Below are 27,019 nucleotides of genomic sequence, written 5' to 3'. Positions count from 1 at the left end.
AAAACAAACAGTTCTAACACCATGAGGTGAATGTCATGATAAAGACAGGTAGAATATGAATGACAATACAGGGGAGGAGCAGGAAATCTCTAGAAAATGACTGGAGTGCTTCAGTGACCAACCAGGATTGATGCACAAGCTCTAGAGAGGCATTATGCACCGGTTTGACTGCATTTTGTTCCTCTTAAATTTCATTTAGAGCTTTAAGAAGGAAGCTGATGCAAATTGGCAAGACCTAATCAGCACATGCTTGGCAGTATGTTAACCAGGGAAAGGGTTTTTGTGTTTAGTCACTAAGTCATGTCTGGCTGTTTTGCAACCCTGTGGACTGTAACCCACCAGGCTCCTCTGTCCATGAGATTTCCCAGGCAAGAATACTGGAGTGGGTTGCCATTTTCTTCTCCAGGGGATCTCCTGATTCAAGGACCAAACCCATATCTCCTACACTGGCAGGCAGGTTCTTTACCACTGAACCACCAGGGAAGTTCAGGGAAAGAGTTAAGTAATCTAAATTATTTTGATTATACCAGCTATATTTATTGTAATAGGCTAGAAAAGGATAAAACAAATTTTCTTACTTGTATGTGTTTTCTTTGAATGAAGAGTAATTTCTCTGTCTCCTTTTTCAGGATTAGTATTTTCAAATGAGTAGTTCTGGGATCATGATTTTCTTTAAAGCTTGACACCCAGGTAGAAGTCAACTCTAAAACTAATGGATAGAAGGTACAAAAAACAGAAGATATTTGTCCTAATATAAGAAAGACATTTCCATAGACTGTGTTCTCCGTAATGGAATGGACGGACTCTCCAGGAAATAATCCCTGTATTTAGACATGCCCAAACATGTGAAGGAAAGTCTCCTCTGCTGGAAAGTTTGGGAGTTTGAGCTTGATTGTCTTTAAAGGCCCTCTCAAGTTTAAGTTCTATAAACAGTTGTCTTATCTAAGTTTAAGTCTCTGGCTTCACCTGGGTTCCATAGAAAACAAAGGCTGAGATGAAGCTTCTTTACAAGACTTTATTGGAAGGTGTGGGCTTCCCTGGTGGCTCAGTGGTAAACAATCCACCTGCCAATGCTGGAGACTTGGGTTAGATCCCTGGGTTGGGAAGATCCCCTGGAGAAGGAACTGGTAACCCACCCCAGTATTCTTGCCTGGGAAATCCGATGGACAGAGGAGCCTGGCGGACTACAGTCCATGGGGTCACAAAGAGTCGGCCACCACTTAGCGACTAAACAACATTGGAAGGTGCATTTCCGGGGCCATCTGTGAGAGGGGAAAAAGGGATGTAATCCAAGAAAGAGGGAAAAGCGAATGCAAGGTTTTGCCTACTCAACTGGCCACATCTTCAGCGGAAACACAGATGTCTTCCAGAAATGTTTGACAGAAACATCTTGATTTGCTCTGATGCAGAGTAAGAAAAAGAGACAGGCTTCTTCCCATGTCCTAGATTTTACTGATCAAAGTTTGTCCCATAGAATGTTGATCCTCCTGCACATCTAGGTTGCATTGCCTGGCCCTTCATAATAGTTGCTAGAAAAACTAGTGTGGTTCTTTCTCCTTATCTAGAAGTTGTTAGAGGAGCCATGGTCTGTCTGGTTGGGTGAGGTCAGGTGAGATGGAAACTTTGCCTTTCCTGCCCCTCATCTCCAAGAGAAGCTGAAAGAGCCTGAAGTGTTAGGAGACTAGGCTAGGTAGCCGCAATCAGAGCTCTCCATTGAACAAATGGTCAACCAATGGAGCTGAGCAAACCTATGTGCTGAGGAGGCACATAACCTGCATTAAGCAGCATATCTTGTGACTCAATACCTGTTTCCAATGCAGACTCTCCCCTGAGTTCGATCTTCTTTCTCTGCATTAAAACTTAGACACAGTGTTGTAGAGATGGGAGCAGAAATGAGAAAAACAGCATGAATTAATCAAACGCAAAGAAAGAAATACTGAATAGAAAGATTTTTATAAAACAGAAACAAAAAAAAAATATTTAAAACAAAACTGCCAGTTTGGGAAGTGCAGTTTTATCTGAACCCTTTCTCTTCATTCTTCCCTATCCTCCCGCGACTGTCACAGTTCCACAGGCAATGCATGTTTATATACCAGGATGCCTGTGACCTTTAGTTTCTGGTGCTGGTGTGCAGCACTTCCAGGCGTCCACTAGAATCCCCATGCCGGAAGTAGGCTGGGACTCCGAGGGCTTCTTCAGGGACCCTTTAGGCTGCTGTTGCAGAGCTGTGGGTGGGCAGGACTGGGTGGTCAGTTGGCTGACTGGCTAATATCTTACATTTTTACAGTTTAAAAAAAACTTCTGAGCCTCTTGTGCCTCCCAGTTCAGAGATGTTTCTGCTTTCTGACAGTTGAACAATTCTCTTCCACGGCCCAAACAGAAAATTGGCTAGAAGTGAGGAGTAAAAATAACTCCATTTAGTACAGAGAAATGACAGAGTAAATCCCTGCATTGCAAGCTTCTGGCCTGTTTAGCCTCAGTTTTCATTCATCCCTCAACTCGGTGTCACTTAGCTCTGTCCTTATCACACACAGAAATAGTTCTGACAGAATCATCCAGAGCCTCCAGGTTACCAAGTCAGTTGGCTTCTTAGTACTCATCTCCTCCAACTCTTCATGGTCCTTAATATCTCTATGCTTTTCAGAAATGTATCCTCTCTTGTTTGGACATTATCTCTTTTTCCAGATTCTCCTCTCTCCCCTTGGAGTCTTTCATTATCTCTTCAGCTGATTTCTCTTCTCCCAATAGCTTCTCAGGTGTTAGTTCTCAGGAATGGTCCATGGCTCACTTTTCTTTAACCGTGGTTATAGTTTCAGTGACTAAATGAATGTCAGTGACTCCCACATCTGCTTTCCTATCTCAGCCTTTTCTCTTGAGCTCTGGAATCTTGTTCCTCACTATCAACTGGACGTTATCTCCTGGAAGCCCCATTCAGTTCAGTTCAGTTCAGTTCAGTCACTCAGTCGTGTCCGACTCTTTGCGACCCCATGAACTGCAGCATGCCAGGCCTCCCTGTCCATCACCAACTCCTGGAGTTCACTCAGACTCACGTCCATCGAGTCAGTGATGCCATCCAGCCATCTCATCCTCTGTCATCCCCTTCTCCTCCTCCCTTCAATCTTTCCCAGCATCAGGGGCTTTTCCAATGAGTCATCTCTTCACATGAGGTGGCCAAAGTACTGGAATTTCAGCTTCAGCGTCATTCCTTCCAAGGAAATCCCAGGGTTGATCTCCTTCAGAATGGACTGGTTACCAACAAAGGTCCGTCTAGTCAAGGCTATGGTTTTTCCTGTGGTCATGTATGGATGTGAGAGTTGGACTGTGAAGAAAGCTGAACACTGAAGAATTGATGCTTTTGAACTGTGGTGTTGGAGAAGACTCTTGAGAGTCCCTTGGACTGCAAGGAGATCCAACCAGTCCATTCTGAAGGAGATCAGCAATGAGTCTGAGTGAACTCCGGGAGTTGGTGATGGACAGGGAGGCCTGGCGTGCTGCAATTCATGGGGTCGCAAAGAGTCGGACACGACTGAGCGACTGAACTGAACTAAAGGTCAACTCTGTCTGCATCATGCCTCCCAGATGTGTTTCCTCTCTTTCATTCTTTGGGGAAGTAAATGATATCAGCATCTGCTTAATTGCTCTCTAAAACTGAGAGTCATCCTAGACTTTTCTTCCTGAGCCAGGAGATAATGGAGTCACTTCCCCCTTTCAGTCCCTTTGCTGTTGATGCTCTCATGCTGGCCCTCATAATTGCCCAGTTGAAACTTGAACATTTCCCTCTGCTAAAATTTGTCCAACTTCCACATGCCTGAGATCTCCTTCTAAAACACATATCTTATCACCTCATTCCCTGGTGTCTTTAGTCAGGTTCTCTAGAAGTGGAGCCTGGAACACGAAGTGAGGTGCTTGTGATTTCCTGAAAGGTCCTCTCAGGAAAAACCTGTAAGGGAAGGAGTGAAGAAGGTAAGGAAGAGAAAAGGGTGTGTTGTCACAAGAAGTCTAGCCTTGGTCTCATCCACAGGGGAAGGGGTCATAAGCATAAACCTCAGCACAGAGTTGTTCCTTCTTAGGGTAAAGAGGCTGGCCTCTTGTACCCTCTGTTAACTCCATCTTTGGCTGTGGATTGCCTGAGATGTCGGTAGGGAAAGAGGAGTGATTTCCAAGCCAAAGTGACTTGTCAGCTAAGAACAGTTATTCAGAGAGGCAGTTGTAAGCGTTCAGCAGCGAACATGTACAGCAGCTGGAGGAAGTGAGTGCTGGTTCAGTAAAGGGAACCCAAAGCAGCTACTCTACAGTGGTTGAGAAACTATTTTAGCTCTCTGTTTAAGTAGAAGAAAAAAAAAAAAAAACCCACTCAGCATGACCCTTCTCTGCTTAACCTTGCCGGTCTTATATCTTACCGTTATTTCCTCTCTGCAATTCTCATTTGAATTTTCCCTGTAGGCTGAATCTATTAATACTATTTGTATTCATACTCTTCTTTTTTTGCCCCTGCTGTTTCCTCTATTTGGAATTCCCTTCTTATTTTTCTGAAAAACCACAGCTCAAATATCACACTTGTGAAGCCATCACTGAAATTCCTAGACAGAATTGATCACTCCTATGTCTTGTTGCAACTGCATTTTATATACAACTTTGTTATAATATCTTTCAATTGTATATATTTGTGAGAGTGCTTGTTTCTTCACTAGGTTTTTGGAAGACAAGGATCATATGTGTTTGAACCCCTAGCTAAACATCTAGTACCTTTGAACAAGCCAAAATCTCCTTTCTGTAAAGACTGTAAATGTTGGTTGAACTGAATTGCATATTTGTACATATTATATAAGTAGCAATTGGTACATCTTTGAGGCATATAATACCTTAAAGGTCTACAACTATAAGATAGTTGTTAATTTGATTGCACTTTTGCTTATTGTTGTGAACTCCTTTGATTTTGCAATGTTTACTGTAGGTCTTCACACTCTTTTGTTTCCACCTTTATTTTGTTATTTTTGCTTCACAAATATTAAATAGACAAAGTTCAGATTCCATGAATTAAGCTTGAGTGCTCCATAGAATATAGGCTACATAAATTCAAAAGACAAGTCAATAATGACTGATTAAATCAAAGAAGTACCTTTCCTGAATGTCATTCAGATAATATTAATACTGAAGGAAAAAAGTTGATAAAACTCTTGATTCTGTGATTTTGGCATAGTCAAGGCCTCCAACAACAGCTTTTTCCTTTATAGTAATTTTCATCTATTCACTTTTCCCCAGCTTATTCAGGCATAACTTATATACAATAAAATTCATTCTTTTAAAATGTACAGTTTGTCCACAGTCATGTAACCACCATCCTCTTTTACAACCACTCTCCCTAAGCACCCACTAACCTAGTATCTCATATAAATACAACCATACAATGTCCTTTTGGTGTTTCACCTCTTTCACTCACACAAAGTTTTTTCAGGTTAGTTCATGTTGTTGTGTGTTTAACATCTTATTCCTTTGCTGTGTAACTACTCCACAATTTGTTTATCCATTTGACAGTTGATAAACATTTAGGTTATTTTCATTTTCTACCTATGATGAATAATAATACTATGATCACTTGTGTACAAGTCTCTTTTGAGAATATATATGTTCATTTTTCTTGGATAAATTCCAGAGTGAGTGAAATAGCTATATGATTAGTATATACTTAACTTTGTAAAATATTGCCAAATTGTTTTCCAAAGTGTCATATCATATCATTTTACATTCTCAGCAGCAGTGTTAAGAGTTCAAGTTGCTCCACATCTTTGCCAACACTTGGTGCGCTCAGAATTTTTGACTTAGGTTATTCTAGTAAGGCTATAGGGGTTTAATTTGTATTTCCCTGATGACTAATAATGTTTCATGTACTTCACACATGTATCTTCTTGTGTGAAATGTCTGTTCAAATATTTTATCCATTTCTTGGTGAGGTAGAGAGGTTGTTTATCTTTCTGTAATTGAGTGGCTTTTAAAATATATTTTGGATAAAAGTCCTTTGTTAGAAACCTGTTTTGCAGAAGTTCTCAATTTCAATGAAGTTCTTCTTGTTGTTGTTTGGTTTGATTTATGCTTTCTGTGTCTTGTTCAAGAAACCTTACCTAAGCTATATTACAAATATTTTTCCTGAAATATTCTACAAATATTTCTTCTAAAAATATTATGAAAAATTTTAGTCAAACAATAAAATTTTAGTCAAACAGTAATCTTCTTTTTAATGGTTACTTTATCTATCTTTAGGTTTTAAGTATAGTGTCTTTCAGAAGTGCCTATTTTAAATTATCAAAAACCATATTGTTCAGCCAAACAGGGAGAGAATTTGTCATTTGTTTTATAATTGTCAAGATTATAAAATAATATATGTGTTAAGGTAAGATTATTGAATAAACAATCCAGAAAAATGTACATCAAAATGGAAGTGTTCATCTCTGAGTGGTAGAATTATCAGTGATATTTATTTTTTTAATTTTGCTTTTCTACATTTTTCATTCTTCTCATAAAAATATGTATATAAGTTGTATGTTTTAAAATACCATCAGTATGCACAAATAATAACAAATAATGAAAAAGAGAGGACAAGTTTACAAAGTTAAGATCATTTCTTGTTGCATCTTATTTGTCTGGCAAATTAGAGCAAAATTTGTCTATGGAACTGCAGATTTCTTAGTCAAAGCCTAAATGATCTCAGTCTTCTTCTATTCCATACATTTCTTCCAAACTCCCAACAAACCTTCTTCCAATGTCCATCTGGTTAGAACACAGCTCAAAGGATTATTTTCTTCATTTACATGTGGCTTTTCTGTTTATAATACTGGCATTCTTAAGCCTGGTAACCAACCATGGTGACTCCACAGTTTACCCTCAAAAGGGATGCACAGAGCTCTTCCTTGAGGTCAGTGACTGGGGAGGGGTTATATCCATTCCCAAGAGGCTCAGTGCCTCTCTGATACTGATGATACTACTTCGAAAATGGAAAGAGTGATGGATGGGGGCTTCCACCTTCCCATTCTTCATCTTTTCATTCAACGGCAATGAGTATCACTTACGGTGAAGGCAATATTTAGCTTCCCAAAATGCATATTAAAGTTTACAGCAAGAATGCATCAAATCGAATAAATTAGTCTTTCTTCCTGCTCTGTCCTACTTCCTTGAGCATTTGTAAGCAGAGCTCATTAAAACTCTTTGAAGTAGTGTACTGTCTGTCTTTCTCTTCAGTTTGGAATGTATGTTTTGGTTCTATAGATTTGAGCTACATATTTGAAATATATACAAGACTTCCTTGAGGAAATCCAACTATCCAGGTTAACTTGGTCTTTCTAGACAGAGGCTGCAGTCGTGTATGGCCACCCTGACCGTTGAATTAAACACTGCAACACCCATACTATCCCATTCCCTGCATTCCTGATCTCTTTCACTGGCTCTACTTCTATTTTCCTCTAGAGAATTTATGCCTTTTAAAACGGTATATAATTTAACCCCTTATTGTATCTACTGCCATTGCATCCCCAAAAAGGAAACTTTTAGAGGGGCGCAAATCTTTGTCTTGGTCATTGACATAATCTAGGTGCCTAGAGCCGGAGAAGGCGATGGCAGCCCACTCCAGTACTCTTGCCTGGAAAATCCCATGGATGGGGGAGCCTGGTGGGCTGCGGTCCATGAGGTCGTGAAGAGTCGGACACAACTGAGCGACTTCCCTTTCACTTTTCACTTTCATGCATTGGAGAAGGAAATGGCAACCCACTCCAGTGTTCTTGCCTGGAGAATCCCAGGGATGGCAGAGCCTGGTGGGCTGCCATCTGTGGGGTCACACAGAGTCGGACACAACTGAAGTGACTTAGCAGGCAGGCAGGCAGGTGCCTAGAGCAGCACTGGTATGTAGCAAGCCCTCAATAAATATTTGTGGAATGAACAAACTCAAAATACTGGTGGAATGAACAAATTCAAAGACCCTCAGAAAGCCTCCTTTGCCCCCTAGAGTATCTCTGCCTCTCAGGTTGCACAGTGTCTGAATTTCCACCATTAGAGATGTCTGCTTTGGGGTTTCTTTGTGACCTTCTTTAGATTATGAAGCATGCACATACTTCTATGAGAAAAAACATCCATCTATCCATTCAAAGACTATTTGTTGATTATACACTGTGCATAAAACACTGTGTTAGATGTTTGGGGTCACAGAACTGGGTCACAATCCTTCCACCCTAAAGACTGGTTTACACTTGCTATCTATGTGACATGATCCCACTCAAGAAAAAGGCACAGGGCACTTTTCTAAGGGCAACAACCATATATGGTGACAGTGGCTCCGCCAACGCCAGGAGGCTCAGTGCCTCTCTGACCCTCACAAAAGGGCCATTGTACACATTCTGGGCTGTGCCTTAGAATCGCAAGGGAGATGTAAGACCACTGTTTCCCGGAAACCACCCCAAAGTGTTGGAATTCCTATCCATGAAAAACAACCTGCCCTACATCCTCAACTTCCTTGTGGTATTCTTTTTTCACCCCTGAGGCTAAAAATAAAACTTTTCCCCCCAGAACTTACTGTTCTGTCTCTCAAGAGGCTGCTGATTATTCTCCCAAGTCCCAAATAAGTTCTTTTTTTACTGAAGTAAAGTTGATGTATAAGTTAGAAGTGTACAATATAGTGATTCACAGTTTTTAAAGGTTTTACTCTGTTTATAGTTATTATAAATATTGTCTATATTCCCCATGTTTTCAACACATCCTCGTAGATTATTTTATATATAATAGCTTGTACCTCCTAATTCCCTATCCTTATCTCCTTCCCCTTCCCTTTTCCCACTGGTAACCACTAGTTTGTTCTCTGTATCTGTGAGTCTGCTTCTTTTTTGTTATATTCATGAGTATGTTGTATTTTTTAGATTCTGCATATAAGCAATGTCATACATAGCATTTGTCTTTGTCTTATTTCACTTAGCATAATACCTTCTGTGTTGTCACAAATGGCAACATTTCATTCATTTCTACGGCTGAGTAGTCTGAACGCCGAAGAACTGATGCGTTTGAACTGTGGTGTTGGGAAAGACTCTTGAGAGTCCCTTGAACTGCAAAGAGATCCAACCGGTCCATCCTAAAGGAAATCAGTGCTGAATATTCATTGGAAGGACTGATGTTGAAGCTGAAGCTCCAATACTTTGGCCACCTGACACGAAGAGCTGACTCATTGGAAAAGACCCTGTTGCTGAAAAAGATTGAGGGCAGGAGGTGAAGGGGATGACAGAGGATGAGATGGCTGGATGGCATCACCAACTCAATGGACATGAGTTTGAGTAAGCTCCGGAAGTTGGTGATGGACAGGGAAGCCTGATATGCTGCAGTCCATGGGGTCACAAAGTGTCAGACATGACTGAGTGACTGAGCTGAACTGAACTGATAAATCTTTGACTTTCCAGGTGGTGCAGAGATAAAGAATCCACCTGCCAATGCAGGAGACTCAAGAGACACAGATTCAATCCATGGGTCAGGAATATCCCCTGGAGTAGGAAATGGCAAGCCACTCAGAATTCCATGGACAGAGGAGCCTGGCAGACTGCAGTCTGTGGGTCACAAAGAATTGGACATGACTGAGCAACTGAGTGCACACCCACACATGAGGATACCACATCTTCTTTGTCCAGTTCATCTGTGGATGGACCCTTAGGTTGCTTCCACATCTCGGCAACCGTAAATAATGCTTCTATGAACATTGGAGTGCATGTATCTTTTCAAATTAGTGGGTTTTTTTTTTTCAGGTATGTATCCAGGATAGGAATTTCGAGGGCATATAGTAGTTCTATTTTTAGTTTTTTGAGAAACTTCCATACTGCTCTCCACAGTGATTATACCAATTTACTTGATATGGCATTCTTTTTCATTGCTGACATCTTGCAACTTCTTGGAAAACCTCTGAAATTTATAGGCTTTGTCCTAAGTCTTCAAACTTTCATTTATTCAAATGATGTTGACTCATATAAATTAAGTGTCTATAATGTGCCTAGGGCTCTTCTGGGTGCTTGAGATACACCAGTTGAAAAAACTGGCCACATTCCTATCTAAAGTAATCCTAGTGTAAGGAGGACAAAATGCAAAATAAATAGATTATATAATAGGTAAGAGTGATCACAGTTTCAAGGAAAAAGTTGAGCAGAGTCAGGAGGACTGGGAGTGCAAGGGGAAGAAGCAGTTTGCATGATAAATAGATGGTCAGCACAGGCCTCATCTAGAGAAGGATATATGAGAAAAGATGCTGTTTTTCTCCAGTATCACTGCCACCCCTCTGGGACAAGCCTTCTTATGTTCTTGTGGATGCTACCTCTAAACGAGTTGGCCTACTTCCAAACTGACCTTCTCAACCCATTCTCCACACTGAAGTGTAAGAAGTGTTTCTAAGCCCCTGTCAGGTCAGGTCACACTGCACCTCTGCTTACCTCTTCAGTGCCTCCCCATTCACGACTCCTGGGCAGTCTAGCGTGCAGCTGCTTTATCCGTATTTTTAGCTCTACTGCTATTGTCTTTGCCACATCGTCACTCAAAACACACAGACTGCTGTCTCTGGGTTGTACATGAAACCGTGTCTGCCTAAAATGCATGCCCCACAGCTTGTTCCTGCTCCTCTCTCAATACACCACTTAGCAGCCGTCTCCCCAGAGGAAAGTCTGCCGGGTCCCTTCCGTCTGGCTCAGGAGCCTTTCCATACACTCTCCTGACAGCTTGTGCTTCCCTCTGCCGTCACCTGTGTTCAGTGCCCTGAATCATCAGCCTCATCGCAGACCACTCTCCTGGACTTCTATGAGCAGAGACTGTTTTCATTCACCTTTGCGCTCTCAGGATCTAGCATAGTGTCTGATCAGTGAATTATTGCAGGAAATGTCCCTCACTGGGGACAATACAGTGCAGGGAGACACATCTGAAGGGGCAGTCTATGAAAGAGAGATTTGACTGTGTGTACCTCCAGAGGGCAGGCACATACCAGTTGCAAGTAACAGATGTAGATTTTGGCTTATCATCCTTGTGTTGGATATAATGGTAATGGTAACTAACATTGTTGTGTGTGCTCAAAAGTGGCAGACTCCTTGCGACCTTATGGACTGTAGCCTGCCAGGCTCCTCTGCCCTTGGAATTTTCCAGGCAAGAATTCCCGCGTGGGTTGCCATTTCCTCCTCCAAGGGATCTTCCTCACTCAGAGATCAAACTGGAATCTCCTGTGGCTCCTTGCATTGAAAGGCAGGTTCTTTACCACTGAGCCACCTGGAAAGCGCTGGCTCCTGGTGCACGTGTGCTCAGCTGTGCTCTTTGTGACTCTTTGTGACCCCATGAACTGTAGCCCACCAGGCTCCTCTATCTATGGGATTTTTCAGGCAAGAATACTGGAGTGGGATGCCATTTCTTCCTTCAGATGATCTTCCCAACTCAGTGATTGAATCCTTCTCTCCTGCATTGGAGGGGGATTCTTTGCTACTGATCCACCGAGGAAGGCCTGACTGTTGAAAGAAAGCCTCAAATATTTACCAGGCGGCCCTCCCCAAGGAGTTGCTGGAGTATTGTCACATGTTGGCTGGCTTTCTTAGGTGAATAATCCCAAAGAGAGCATGGTGAAAGGTGCAATGCCCCAGAGGTCACACTTCATCATTACTGCAGTATCCTTTGGTTACATAGCTCAACCCTGTTTTTGTAGGAGGAACTTATACAGGGGAGTAAATATCAGAAGAGAAGCATCACTGGGGCTATATTGGAGTCTGGTTACCACAAAAAGAGAGATGTGTGAGTGAATGAAAGTCACACAGTCGTGTCCAACTCTTTGCAACCCCAGGGACTGTAGCTGTCAGTCTCCTTTATCTCTAGAATTCTCCAGGCAAGAACACTGGAGTGGGTGGCCATTTCCTTCTCCAGGTGATCTTCCCAACCCAAGGATCTAATCCCTGTCTCCCGCATTGCAGGCAGATTCTTTACTATCTGAGCCACCAGGACAAAAAAACAGAGATACAAAGAGGGATTACAGCTCGGCAACTCATTTATAGGTTTTCTGGATGAAATACAGTATATGAATTTTTGGTGAGCAGTGATCACTCTCTGGCATAAAGCCCTGAACTCTCTCCCCACACTTAAATCCCCCAAGAATCCTCTTTGCTGTGGCTTCCCAACTGTGCTGTATACACAGGCAACCCCTGAATTAGTTCACTGTGCTTTGAGTTACTGATCTCATCAGCCCATGAGGAAATTGAACAGGGCTTGAGGTAGATGGAAAAAGAGAAACTTGTTTTATTTTATTTGGTGTATTTCTATTATATATTTTCAAAATGTTGTTTTCTATTTGTTCTGTAACTATATGCAAATTATACATGCCTGCTATATAAAAATATCTACTTTGGACTATTAGGGAAATCAAAATCAGAGTGCCAAAAGAGAGCATTAGTTTCTCACATTGTGTATGTTGCAGTGTTTTACACATGTGTATTAGACCAGTGTGTTAATGATGTTGTTCACATATTCTCTAAATTAGTGATGTGTTTCCTGTCTATGGTATAAAGCACTAGAAGATGTATACTTTAATCTACTACTGTGGTTGTAGATTTCTTTAATGCTTGCTTTTAGTTCTGCTTATTTTTCTTTTTCTATTTTGAAGGTATATTTTTAATACTTGGTGTTTATGAATTCAAACCAATTATATCTTCAAAGTAAAAGTAAACTTTACCTTTTTGAAGTGAATCTCTTTATCAGTAGAATACTTTTTTGACTTCAAGTTTAGTTTCACTGATTCTTCATTAATGCAATTTCTATGTTTTTACATTTAATCTTTGTGAATGTATGTGTTTTAGAATTGTCTTTTTTTTAATAAATAGTTTGCTGTCAAACTTTATTATCTTGTGCTTTGTTTTAAAATACCGACAAGAATAGTATTTTAATTAAACATTCTGTTTATATATAATTATTGACCTGTATATTTGAATTTATTTTGCTATTTTATTTCATAATTTCTATTTGTTACATATGTTTGGTGTTTCCTTAACTATCCTTTCTTGCCATTTTTTTTTCATTAACTAAGCATGATTCATCTTTTGATTTTTGCTTCCATCAGCTTGAAAGTCTTACCCTGTTTTTATTTATTTTAGTAGTTACTCCAGGAATAACAATACTCTTACTTATTTATCTCAATCTGAAATTAATCCAGATCTTTACTCTCCTTTGAGGTAATGCAAGTCCTTAGAATATCTTAATTCTTGGGTTCGATCCATGGGTTGGGAAGATCCCCTTTAGAAGGAAATGGCAACCCATTCCAGTTTTCTTGCCTGGAAAATTCCATGGACAGAGGAGACTGGTAGGCTACAGTCTATGGGGTCACCAAGAGTCAGAGACAACTTAGAGACTAAATAACAGCAACAACAAATCAGATATTATTGAAATAAAAGTGTGAGAAAAAAGAAATTAAAAAAGGATATATTCACTCTTTTACCTTCCTCAATTTATTTATAGCTAATATTCATATCTATCTTATTTTTATTGTTGTCTTTTAATTATTACTGCTTTATACGACTCTGAGAGGACAGAGACCTGAAGACATGCAACTCAAAAATCATCTTTTTTCTTTTCCCTCATCTTTCACTTTGCTCAGCCCCAGCATGGCCTTATCTGCTGTTCTTTGGGGCTTGGGGGTGATATATGTATGGCTTTTTCTTACTCTGCGGGGTTCTAGTCCCTTTTCCTTTGGTAATCGCTGGGCCTTGGCCTCTGCCCTTGCCTGCATACTCTAGGAACCAGATCCTACATTTGTTGCATCAGCAAATGAACTCAGGATATGTGCAGTTTTGGATCTTTGATATCTGCTTGTTTCCCAATTATAGGCTTTTAGTCAAAAATTAATTAGCCTGGGAAATCTCCTCTGTCTTTTAAACTCTCCAAAGCTCATAAGCACTTTAAGATGTTGATGATTGTTTGCTATAAGAAATTATACATAATTATTTTTAGAAGGATTAATTTAAATAATTCATTGTTATTGAGTTGAAACCTCAATAAGTACTATATTGGACTTCAAAATGCACATGGCAATGAGAACTTCCAAGATTTTTTCTAATAATATCACTAATAATTTAATATTAATAATATATTGAGTGTTTATACAAGCCAGTCAAGGGCCTAAGTGTTTTATATGTATTAATTTATCTACTCCTCATAATTTAGTACAATGTCTAGCATATGTTTACATTTAATAAGTATTAATTAATATAGTAATTTTTAATACTCACTTTTTAGTTGAGAAAGTTTTCACTTCTACCCTCCAGGACCATAAAGCCACTGTCTAAGGTCCCAATCTCCCAGTTGCTAGAGTTCTTTGCTATATTACTTAGATCAATAAAATATATTACATTGTTATAGCATAACTGCTTAGCACATTGCCTCCCAAGTAATTTTTCACATTTAGGGAGTCTTTAACGTCTTAAAGTCTAAAGTGTGATTTTGCAGTTTGTGTGCCCTTGGATTACACGATGTGCTACTGGCTTACAAGAAAAGTCTCACCCTTTTTGATGCTTCCCCAAAAAGAAAGACTCCATTCTGACTCTCAGCTTTCTCCTTTCTTTCTGTACACACCCCATCAAATGTATCATTAGATTAGAAGTTGCAGTTTCTCATTTCCATTTCTACCATAGGTCTTTGTAAGCATTTTGAAATTTAATTACAGCAGGTACAACCAAGAGCATTAAGAAAAACATGCCCGTGACTTCTATCTGTTTGTTTAAGCTAAATCTCAGTGTCATTTTAACAGACTTGGACTGTAAATAGTTTAAGTTCTGGTGCCAAGAGCCAATTATCTACAGCAAGCAAAATTCAAATGATTTTATACAGAATGAATCATGCAAGGAGCTTCCAAATTTTCAGCAGGCAAATTGGCTCAGATAAGATGTAATATTGTTCCTTGATTAGAGATAAAGCAGTCAACTTAAGGTGAATGTTTTTAGGGGCTTAAGGGGATACAAATTAAATAATATTTATGTGGAATTCTCCAAGTTTCATCATGATGCAGGAATCCTATGTACTTTTCTTATTTGGACCTGATTATTATTCTCAAATATGCTTATTTTTACTTGCCACACATTTTTTTCTTTCACAGTTTTTCTAATTAGTCATCACTGCTTATGGTGCAGTATAGTAACAGCATTGTATGTAACTAAAGAGTAAAAATTACATTCCCCCCAAAATAGTAGTTTTTTTCCTTCTGAATTTATGAGTCCATCTGTCTAGTAAGTTGGGAGCCTTCTCTGGTCCTTTGTTTTCATTGACTTTCCATATTTACATACAAAAAACAATCTGTATAATGTGGTTTTTAAACTTATTAGAATAATAATTGTTTTTGAAGCTGATAAAAGCCATGACGCATCTCCTATCTTAGTTTTTTGTACTGTATCTATGCATTTTGACTTTCCAGATGAAACTTGGCTGACAAAACCAGACAACTCTGATGTGACACTTTAAAGGCATATTTACGTGGTATATGTTAATAAATTCTGATGGCAAACATTGGTCTCAATGTATTCCCTGAGGGTACAAGAATCTTATTCACAATTAATTAAGATAGCATCTCACTTCCCAGGTGGCCCTAGTGGTAAAGAACCTGCTTGCCAGTACAGGAGACATAAAAGACACAGGCTCAGTCTCTAGGTCTGGAAGATCCCCTGGAGAAGGGCATGGCAATCCACTCCAGTATTCTTGCCTGGAGAATCCCATGGACAGAGGAGCCTGGTGGGCTACAGTCCATAGGGTTGCAAAGAGTCAGATACGACTGAAGCGACCTAACATGCAAGCAGAATGGCTGACAGAACTCAGGAAAACATTTTGGCCTTTCCTGGTGGCTCAGATAGTAAAGAATCTGCCTGCAATACAAGAGCTGGGTTCAATCGCTAGGTCAGGAAGATCCCCTGGAGAAGGGAATGGCAACCTACTCCAGCATTCTTGCCTGGAGAATTCCATGGTAGAGGGGCCTGGTCGGCTACAGTCCATGGACTCGCAAAGAGTCAGACATGACTGAGCTACTAACACTTTCACTTTCAAGATAGTTCAGTTCAGTCGCTCAGTTGTGTCCGACTCTTTGCGACCCCATGAATCGCAGCACGCCAGGCCTCCCTGTCCATCACCAACTCCCAGAGTTCACTCAGACTCATGTCCAGAGAGTCCGTGATGCTATCCAGCCATCTAATCCTCGGTCATCCCCTTCTCCTCCTGCCCCCAATCCCTCCCAGCATCAGTCTTTTCCAATGAGTCAACACTTCCCATGAGGTGGCCAAAATACTGGAGCTTCAGCTTTAGCATCATTTCTTCTACAGAAATCCCAGGGTTGATCTCCTTCAGAATGGACTGGTTGGATCTCCTTGCAGTCCAAGAGACTCTCAAGAGTCTTCTCCAACACTACAGTTCAAAAGCATCAATTCTTCAGGGCTCAGCCTTCTTCACAGTCCAACTCTCACATCCATACATGACCACAGGAAAAACCATAGCCTTGACTAGATGGACCTTAGTCGGCAAAGTAATGTTTCTGCTTTTGAATGTGCTATCTAGGTTGGTCATAACTTTTCTTCCAAGGAGTAAGCATCTTTTAATTTCATGGCTGCAGTCACCATCTGCAGTGATTTTGGAGCCCCCCAAAATAAAGTCTGACACTGTTTCTACTGTTTCCCCATCTATTTCCCATGAAGTGATGGGACCAGATGCCATGATCTTTGTTTCCTGAATGTTGAGCTTTAAGCCAACTTTTTCACTCTCCTCTTTCACTTTCATCAAGAGGCTTCTTAGCTTGTCTTCACTTTCTGCCATAAGGGTGGTGTCATGTGCGTATCTGAGGTTATTGATATTTCTCCTGGCAATCTTGATTCCAGCTTGTGTTTCTTCCAGTCCAGTGTTTCTCATGATGTACTCTGCATATAAGTTAAATAAGCAGGGTGACAATATACAACCTTGACATACTCCTTTTCCTATAGTAGATTTAGTTAATCAATGCCACGCTATGCTAAGTCACTTCGGTCGTGTTCGACTCTGTGTGACCCCACAGACAGGGGCAGCCCACCAGGCTCCCCCATCCCTGGGATTCTCCAGGCAAGAACACTGGAGTGGGTTGCCATTTCCTTCTCCAATGCATGAAAGTGAAAAGTGAAAGTCAAGTTGCTCAGTCATGTCCAACTCTTGGCGACCCCATGGACTGCAGCCTACCAGGCTCCTCCACCATGGGATTTTCCAGGCAACAGTAATCAATACATATTATTAAAAGACATTTTATTTTGATCAACTTGTTAGCTCTACATTTATTTGTCTCAGTTGTTTCAGTTTTATCAATAAACATTATAAAGTACACATTTTCTATGAGGAGTATTTCTGATTTCTGAAATCTCTTGTCATGACATTTAGGTTTTCCACTGGAAAAAGAACTTGAACATAGGAAATATAAGTTTCTGCATTTTGGCCCTTTTGAAGGTCTCTTCAACATCGCCACATTCAACTTTTATGAAGAGCCCTTCTGCTCTGTTGCACTGTCTGTATTTGGTTGTGAACTTACCATAGGGTCATGAATGTTTTCTACTAAAGTTTTGCTAAGGAACAAAAAGTTGGCACTGGGGGTCTTCTTGTCCACATAACTGCTCTGGCAGTGGGCCAGTCTACATTTCCATGAGAGGAGCTTGATGGGATTTGCTGGGTCTGACTTCAGATTATTTAACTGGACATAGACCTTATTCTAACAAGCATTTACACTGAGAAAGCAAGCACCTTCCTTTTTATTTTTAAGCTGACTTAATGGAAAATTCAGTTCAGTTCAGTTCAGTCGCTCAGTTGTGTCTGACTCTTTGTGAGCCCATGAACCACAGCATGCCAGGGCTCCCTGTCAATCACCAACTCCCAGAGTCCATCCAAACCCATGTCCACTGAGTCAGTGATGCCATCCAACCATCTCATCCCCTGTCGTCCCCTTCCCTTCTTGCCCTCAATCTTTCCCAGCATTAGGGTCTTTTTAAATGAGTCAGCTCTTTGTATTAGGTGGCCAAAGTATGGGAGTTTCAGCGTCAACATCAGTCCTACCAATGAATACCCAGGACTGATCTTTAGGATGGACTGGTTGGATCTCCTTGCAGTCCAAGGGACTCTCAAGAGTCTTCTCCAACACCACAGTTCAAAAGCATCATTCTTTGGCGCTCAGCTTTCTTCACAGTCCAATTCTCACATCCATACATGACCACTGGAAAAACCATAGCCTTGACTAGACGGACCTTTGCTGACAAAGTAATGTCTCTGCTTTTTAATATGCTGTCTAGGCTGGTCATCAGAGAAGGCAATGGCACCCCACTCCAGTACTCTTGCCTGGAAAATCCCATGGGTGGAGGAGCCTGGTAGGCTGCAGTCCATGGGGTCACTAAGAGTCGGACACGACTGAGTGACTTCACTTTCCCTTTTCACTTTCATGCATTGGAGAAGGAAATGGCAACCCACTCCAGTGTTCTTGCCTGGAGAATCCCAGGAATGGTGGAGCCCAATGGCCTGCCATCTATGGGGTCGCACAGAGTTGGACACGACTGAAGCGACTTAGCAGTAGCAGGCTGGTCATTACTTTCCTTCCAACGAGTTAAGTGTCTTTTAATTTCAAGGCTGCAGTCACCATCTGCAGCAATCTTGGAGCCCAGAAAAATAAAGTCAGCCACTGTTTCCATTGTTTCCCCATCTATTTCCCAGGAAGTGATGGGACCAGATGCCATGATCTTAGTTTTCTGAATGTTGAGCTTTAAGCCAACTATTTCACTCTTCTCTTTCACTTTCATCATCAAGAGGCTTTTTAGTTCCTCTTCACTTTCTGCCATAAGGGTGGTGTCATCTGCATATCCGAGGTTATTGATATTTCTCCTGGCAATCTTGATTCCAGCTTGTGCTTCCTCCAGCCCAGCATTTCTCATGATGTACTCTGCATAGAAGTTAAATCAGCAGGGTGATAATATACAGTCTTGATGTGCTCCTTTCCCGATTTGGAACCAGTCTGTTCCATGTCCAGTTCTAACTGTTGCTTCCTGACCTGCGTATAGGTTTCTCAAGAGGCAGGTCAGGTGGTCTGGTATTTCCATCTCTTTCAGAATTGTCCACAGTTTATTGTGATCCACACAGTTAGAGGTTTTGACATAGTCAATAAAGCAGAAATAGATGTTTTTATGGAATTCTTTTCCTTTTTCCATGATCCAGCGGATGTTGGCAATTTGATCTCTGGTTCCTCTGCCTTTTCTAAAACCAGCTTGAACATCAGGAAGTTCACAGTTCACATATTTCTAAAGCCTGGCTTGAGAATACTGAGCATTACTTTACTAGCGTGTGAGACGAGTGTAATTTTGTGGTAGTTTGAGCATTCTTTGGCATTGCCTTTCTTTGGGATGGGAATGAAAATTGACCTTTTCCAGTCCTGTGGCCACTGCTGAGTTTTCCAAATTTGCAGGCATATTCAGTGCAACACTTTCACAGCATCATCTTTCAGGATTTGAAATAGCTCCACTGGAATTCCATCACCTCCACTAGCTTTGTTTGTAGTGATGCTTTCTAAGGCCCACTTGACTTCACGTTCCAGGATGTCTGGTTCTAGGTGAGTGACCACACCATTGTGATTTTCTGGGATGTGAAGATGTTTTTGGTACAGTTCTTCTGTGTATTCTTGCCACCTCTTCTTAATATCTTCTGCTTCTGTTAGGTCCCTACAATTTCTGTCCTTTATTGAGCCCATCTTTGGATGAAATATTCCCTTGGTATCTCTAATTTTCTTGAAGAGATCTTTAGTCTTTCCCATTCTATTTTTTTCCTCTATTTTTTTGCATTGATCACTGAAGAAGACTTTCTTATCTCTCCTTGGTATTCTTTGGAACTCTGCATTCAAATGAGTATATCTTTCCTTTTCCCCTTTGCTTTTCCCTTCCCTTCTTTTCACAGCTATTTGTAAGGCTTCCTCAGACATCCATTTTGCTTTTTTGTATTTCTTTTCCATGGGGATGGTCTCAATCCCTGTCTCCTGTACAATGTCACGAACCTCATTCCATAGTTCATCAGGCACTCTATCAGATCTAGTCCCTTAAATCTATTTCTCGCTTCCACTGTATAATCATAAGGGATTTGATTTAGGTCATACCTGAATGGTCTAGTGGTATTCTCCACTTCCTTCAATTTCAGCTTGAATTTGGCAATAAGGAGTTCATGATCTGAGCCACAGTCAACTTCCGGTCTTATTTTTACTGAAAATTGGACAATAACAAGTCGTTATTTTCACTTAAAAAAAAAAAACTACCATTTTCTGTTACTCGAGAGATATTTGTTCATAAAAGTGGAATGCATTCCCTCTCCATTTTTTAATATTTACAAAGTAGGTTGTGACCTGTGAGTCAGAGTAATTGTGATTAGAAGAGGCTTCCCACCTGATAAGCTGCCCAACAATATTGCCTGAAGGAGGAAACCTCTAAACTCACAAATGAAAACCTGGGGTCTTGGCAGACAACTAATCATCTTTAATTATCTGCAGCTCTCATTTGGCCCTAATGGAGTTAATCTTTTGCTTTTGTTATTAATATTTAATGATTTGAGATTTCCTTAAGGTGGTCCTAGCTTAAGAACCCAAACTAGTATTTAATTAAGCTTATATTAATTGGTCATTGCTTTTTATGAAAGAGAAGTACCTTATCAAGCATGTGCTTTGAAGTTGGATGGATCTGGGTTTAACTTCCATCCTCTGTTTATAAGGTTGAGTTAGGGCAAATTACTTAACACCTGATCCTCACTTTTCTAAACTGTGAAAATCTACTTATAAGATTTTTGTGAGGACTTCCATGGTGGCTCAGGCAGTAAAGAATCTGCCTGCCTAATGCAGAAGACACAGGAGACATGAGTTCAAACCCTGGGTCAGGTAGAGCCCCTGGAGGAGGAAAAGGCCTCCCACTCCAGTATTCTTGCTTGAAAAATCCCATGGAGAGGGGAGCCTGGCACGCTACAGTCCCTGGGGTCCACAGAATTGGACACAGGGGGTGACAGCGTGCATGCACACGGGCTTCCATGGTGGTCAGTGGTAAAGAATCTGCCTGCCAATGCAGGAGACACAGGTTCAGTTCCTGATTTGGGAAGACCCCACATGCCACAGAGCTTCTAAGCCTGTGTGCCACAGCTACTGAGCCTGTGCTCCAGAGCCCAGGAGCCACAGCTACTGAAGCCTGAGTGCATAGAGCCTGCGCTCCCCAACAAGAGAAGCCGCTGCAGTGAGAAACCCTCGCACCACAACTAGAGAGTACTCCTTTCTCTGTAACTAGAGAAAGCCCACACACAGCAAGAAAGACCGGCATGGCCAAAAATAAATACGTAAAAAAATAAAAAATTTTTAAAGGTTTATGTGAGGATAACATAAGATAATTTCTATATATTCCAGACCCAATGCCTAGCACATATGGCATTCAGTGATAGGCATCCCAATGGGAAGATTAGACTCTTTTGACCAAGTTATAGATGTGATCAGTGGATGGATCTAGGTTGATAAAATCCTGAGAACTCAGAAATTCTGGGAGTTCTTCTGATGCTTGAGTACCTGCCATTTATATCCAAGAAACACTCAAACTTAGTGCACGCTAATCCATTTTTACACCTGAGAAATATACAATGGTAAAGAGAAAAATTCTTTACTATAGGGCATTAAGATCTTTATTTCATCATTGTTTTCAATTTGTGGTGCTTAAGATGGATCTCTCAGGGCTCCATCTCAGGTGCTTGGTGATAAGGGAAGAAATGGAATCTCTCTTCAGTATCTTGGGGAAGGACAGGGGTTCGATTCAGTTCAGTTCAGTTGCTCAGTCGTGTCCAACTCTTTGAGACCCCGTGAATCGCAGCACGCCAGGCCTCCCTGTCCATCACCAACTCCCGGAGTTCACTCAGATTTATGTGCATTGAGTCAATGATGCCATCCAGCCATCTCATCCTCTGTCGTCCCCTTCTTCTCCTGCCCTCAATCCCTCCTAGCATCACAGTCTTTTCCAATGAGTCAACTCTTCGCATGAGGTGGCCAAAGTACTGGAGTTTCAGCTTCAGCATCATTCCTTGTTAGTAGCAAGTAAATTGAACCCACAGGAATGATTAATCTCATAACCAATTAATATTTTCTGTGCACCCTGTAGTTTGATTACACATGAAAAGTGAACTGGAATCATCATTAAGATAATTCTAATCAAAGTCTTTTTTAGCTCAATTAAAATAGCATTTTTGTTCTGTGATTAACCTAATGCTAAAGGATAAAAAGAGACTGACTTTCACATACCTCCTGTAATTTAATCTGTTTCTTTGCAACAGTATTTTAGTTGCTTTGAACATCCTGGCTTTATCCTGGAAGAGCATTAAAGATCCATTAATAAATGTTTACATAATTACACACACAGAGGCAGATGTTCATCAAGGCAAATTTTATTTTTAATAAGAATAAACGATCAGGACTTCCCTGGTGGTCTAGTGGTTAGGAATCTGCCTGCCAATGCAGGAGATGTGGGTTTGCTCCCTGGTCTGGAATGATCCCACATGCCTTGGGGCAACTGCTCTGCAACAAGAGAAGCCACCGCAATGAGAAGCAACTAGAGAGTAACCCCCTGTTCACCACAACTAGAGAAAGCCCTCATGCAGCAGAGAAGACCCCCTGTAACAAAAGTAAATAATTAAAATATTTTAAAAAAATAAATGATAGTGTATTTAGGCTTTTCCCAATCTTATTTTATGGTAAAAATCCTACACTAAATAACATTTAGAGATACTGGCACTAGTAATTGAGGCAACAGATATGCTGACCTTCTAGGATAAAATACAGTCTAGATGGTAGAGATATCTTCATTTTGTAAGGATACACATACATTAAAAATAGGAGGCTTAATTCTCCCTGTTGAAAATAAGGAAAGGGATTTCCCCCTCACCTTTTTCTTCAAAAATTTGTCACGGTATAAGTATTTTCTCCTCTCTTTGAAAGTTATATAAACTCTTTTGAAATATGCCCCAGTCTGTCAGTTGTATGACCCAGGAATGTCTTTCTCAAGGATCTAGGAGCCATCTCAGATCTTTGACTCTGGTTCCTGACACAGAGCAGCTAAAACCCCTGGATTTGCCTAGGTGATGGAAGTGCCTTTTATCCTAATGAGACAATACTTGAAAAGCTCCTGTATAGCTTCAGGATCAGGTTTGGTCACTGGAAAAATCAAGCCATGATTAGAAGCTTGGAACTTTTAGCCTCAACCCATTCCCCCATCCTCTTGGGAGAGGATAGAATTGAAGATTAATTGTCAATCATGCCAACATGACGAAGCCTGTATAAAAATCCCTAAAGTATGGGGTTTGGAGAATTCTGGGTTGGTGAACACATCTATATGGCAGGAAGGCTGTGCACCCCATACTCCGTGGGGACCGTAGCTTCTACTCCATGGGCCGTTCTTCAACTATGATTCTATGTATTCATATTTGTGTTCCTTATATCTTTGTAGTAAGTTGGTAATAATAAGTAAACTGCTCTCTTGAGTTCTTAAGCCATTCTAGCAGTTTCTGAATCTAAGAGGAGTGTCATGGGCACCTCCAATTAGAACAAGTTGGTTAAATTATAGATGAAAACTTGGAACTTGCAATCTGGGTCTGAAGTAAGGTGAGGGTACAGCCTTGTGGGACTGAACCCTTTAGCCTGTGAGATCTGATTCTAACTCTAGGTAGATGGTGTCAGAACTGAATTTAATTGTAGGAAACCCAGCAGCTGTTAGAGAATTGGTTAGTGTCGGGGCGGGGTGGGGGGGGGGAAATCCATACAATTGGTATCAGACGTATTCAGTATGCAGAGAAAAAAAAATGGTAGTTTTTCCTTTTAATATTTATTTTAGTAATCCTCTTTAAAACAAAAAAGAAAGCATTCATATAGTTGAAGAAAAACATTTATCATTAGCCATGAAAGCATAATGAATAAGTGAACTGCTATGGGAAAAAGGAGCATTTCTGCATCACAGACATAAATGCCACAGTCATTTGTGCTCCATGCCAGGTAAACTGGGGGTCCAAGGTAATTTAGAAGAATGCTTTGGGCTATTTGATGTGTTTGGTTTGGGTTGCAGTACAGAGAAAAGAGTGTTTCAGGAGATGTCAGGAGATTAGAATCTAATTCTGGCTCTGAAAGTGTTTGGCTTTCTGCTCTCAGAATACATGAGCGGATGTACTTCTTGGTCACCTTGGGGTCGGGTGGGGTCATGTGACTGATCTGGCAAATAAGCTACGGGTGGGAGTGATGGCTTGCTTTTACAACAGAGCATTTAACTACCAGTGCAAGGTCCTCTGAAACTCTCTCCCTTTGTCATAGCAACAGTCATATTTGAGATGATGGCTGCTCTGAAAACATCAGGCCTGGATTAAGGAGACAAGGAGCAGAGCTCCCTGCAAATCTGCAGTGCACTTGAAACATGAGAGAAAAATAATCCACCAAAGTTTGGAGGTTGTTTGTTACCACGGCACACAAGCTAGTTTATCCTAACTGATACAACAAGAATCCACCATTCTAGCATACAGTTATGGACCTGGAAGTGAAATTCTGGCATGTGTACAAGCAAATAAACCCAGGCTCTGTTTCGTCTGTATTATAAGCAAAGTTACGAATCAAAATAAATAAAAAATAAAACCCTTGGGTTTTATATCTTGAGGTTCCAAACTAGAACTTTGAGGTCACCTTCAAGGGTATCTCCTGAGTTTAATCTATCATTGGTTTCTTAAAAAAAAAAAAAACCACTGGAGGTGATTTGGTGGGTTAATGAATCTTGTCAGGGTATCTGTAATATCTTAAACTTTAATTACATTTCAGTTACTTAGTGGCATTTTACAGGGCAGATTTGAAGCTATGTTTTACTCTATGCATTACCAAATCAGAGGATATTTACACCAAAATGCTTCATATAACTATTGTTATAACTAAGAAATATTTACTAACAGCAACTCTCCAAATTTTCAGAAAGAAATACTATCATTTTTAATGCTTTCCAACTTACTTGTCTATTAAGTAAAGTGAGATTGTATTTATTGAGTCTGGAATTCCAGTTATGGGCATTTCTTTTCACTTTATAAGCTTCTGCTAACAAAGTCAGAATATAAAAAGCAATCTTATTTCCCCTTGCTTTCCATACATAAATCTTGAATGAAATGTACTTGTGTATTATAGCTGTGCTTTGTAAAGTCCATTTTCCATAAGCATGAAAATTTTAAGGAATATATTACCTGTGCATGCATGCTAAGTTGCTTCAGTCATGTCCAACTCTTTGCGACCCTATGGAATGTAGCCCACCAGGCTCCTCTGTCCATGGGATTCTCCAGGTGAGAATACTGGAGTGGATTGCCATGCCTTTCTCCAGGGGATCTTCTCAACTCAGGAATCGAATCTGCATCTCTTAAGTCCCAGCATTAGCAGGCAGATTCTTTACCACTAGTGCCACTGGGAAAGCCCAATATATTACCCAGTTGCATTGAAATATGTTTTTTTTTCTATAAATTAAAACTTTCATTGAAATAGTTAATAAAGGGACTTCCTTGGTGACCCAGGGATAAAGAGTCTGCCTGCTGGTGCAGAGGACATGGGTTTCATCCCTGGTCTGGGAAGATAAATCTATTCCAAACATGGGGATCGAACCATTCCATAATTCTCTATTTTACAGGTGGAATCTTCGTTAAGCCTGTCCATAACTCATGTTTTTCTGCCTAAAAGCTCCTATGGGAAGTATCTTGTATTATTTGCTCTCCTTCTAGAAGAGCTAACTACTGACTATCTCCTGATTCCAAGAAAGCATTGCCTTTAAAGCACTTTGAATCATTTATTTAAATAGTCTCTCTGAGCACTGTCCCACTCCAGTATTCTTGCCTGGAGAATCCCATGGACGGAGAAGGTTGGTAGGCTACAGTCCACGGGGTCGCAAAGAGTCAGACACGACTGAGCGACTTCACCTCACCTCACCTGACCATTGTATACATCCTGTACCTCTAGCAAGAGGGAGGACAGAAGAAGCTAATTTCAGGGTTGTGCTCCTCATGTGCTCTGGATCTTTAGACAATTTGGAACCTGCTGGCTGGAGTCATGGAGCCAGGCCTTGCTCCACAGATAGAGATGCAGAGGGTGTTGTGGTTGAAATCGACAATGCTTTCAGTCTCAGCCTGATATCTAATGGTGTTCCATGTGCCCTGTGGCAAAAGAGGGGCACAAGATTTCCTTCTCCGCCATTGCTTTCTGCACGGGGCCTCAGAAGACCTTCGTGGGTGTGATGGCCAAGATACTAAGTTTCAGCCTTCACATTCTGTATCTAGCCTCTTGCTTAAGCTGTGTGAATAAAATTGATATTGGTTGTCAAACAACAACATTTCGTTGGACACAGAGGTGCAGACTAGAATAATGATATAGTGTATGGGGTGGATACACTATAGTGTATAGTGTAGGGGCTCTCTTAATGGAATGGCTGGAGGGTCATTGGATAGTCCATCTGCTGCAGAGCTTTCATGGTGTCCAATCTGCTTGGTCTCGGTGCATGCCCAAACTGATTAGAGCTGTTTCTAGTAGGAACTTCACTAGCCAATGGTCATTGGTAGAAGGCTTGCTTTAAATAGCTGAAAGACGGATATTTTATAACTTCCTAAATAGAAATGACCCTAAATGCCCAGAAGTTTGGAAGAGATTGTGCTTGAGTGGCACAGGTGAATGGATTCACACACCTACATGTCAATCACTGAATATGCCTCCACAATTCCTCCATGTTTAGAATGTTTAGACATTTTCTGCAAAGAGGGTATGGGAAAATAAAGGGATGAGTTTGCTCATCAGAACAGTTCTGTTACTACATTTTCCAGTCAGTGATTTCCCTGAGAGTGTTTAAATTGCTTCAGGCAGGTTCTCATCTCCATTTATTTCTAGACCTTAGATGTTTACTGATTAAGTAGTATTTCCTATAATTTGTCATATGTGTCCTAAACCTAAAAGAAAAACAGATCC

Source organism: Capricornis sumatraensis, chromosome 14 (assembly GCF_032405125.1).
Source record: "Capricornis sumatraensis isolate serow.1 chromosome 14, serow.2, whole genome shotgun sequence".
Taxonomy (NCBI): Eukaryota; Metazoa; Chordata; class Mammalia; order Artiodactyla; family Bovidae; genus Capricornis; species Capricornis sumatraensis.
This window is presented reverse-complemented; position numbering follows the sequence as displayed.